Raw genomic sequence first — 455 nt, 5'->3', positions numbered from 1 at the left:
GATTGATTGATTGATTGATTGATTGATTGATTGATTGATTGATTGATTGATTGATTGATTGGCTGATTGATTGATTGATTTAATGTCCTATGTGAGACTGAGACGATGGAGGACGAGTGGAGCAGTAGCTCCACTGGTAATGCAAAGCTGTAGATACGGGAGGTTGGGTTCAGTCAGAGTACAAGGGATGGTGAGGGCTCAGGCCCAGAGCAAAGATGTGTTACAATCCTACGTCCCACGATAGGACAACAGGCAATAAGTAACCACCAACCAAACACGGAAGCCTGGGGGAAGGTGCAGCAAGGCAAGGCCGCCCGGCCGGCGCCTAGGAGATTGCTCTCAGTCATCTCAGTGTCCTCTACAACACCAACTTCTGGTCGACATCTCTATTGTTCCCCAGGCCTCCTGGCATCCCAAATCCATCAGAATCCATCTCAGCACACTCCCAAGAGCCA

This window comes from Macroventuria anomochaeta, assembly GCF_010093625.1.
Source record: "Macroventuria anomochaeta strain CBS 525.71 unplaced genomic scaffold BU25scaffold_30, whole genome shotgun sequence".
In the NCBI taxonomy this organism is placed as follows: Eukaryota; Fungi; Ascomycota; class Dothideomycetes; order Pleosporales; family Didymellaceae; genus Macroventuria; species Macroventuria anomochaeta.
Note: the sequence above shows the minus strand (reverse complement) of the source record.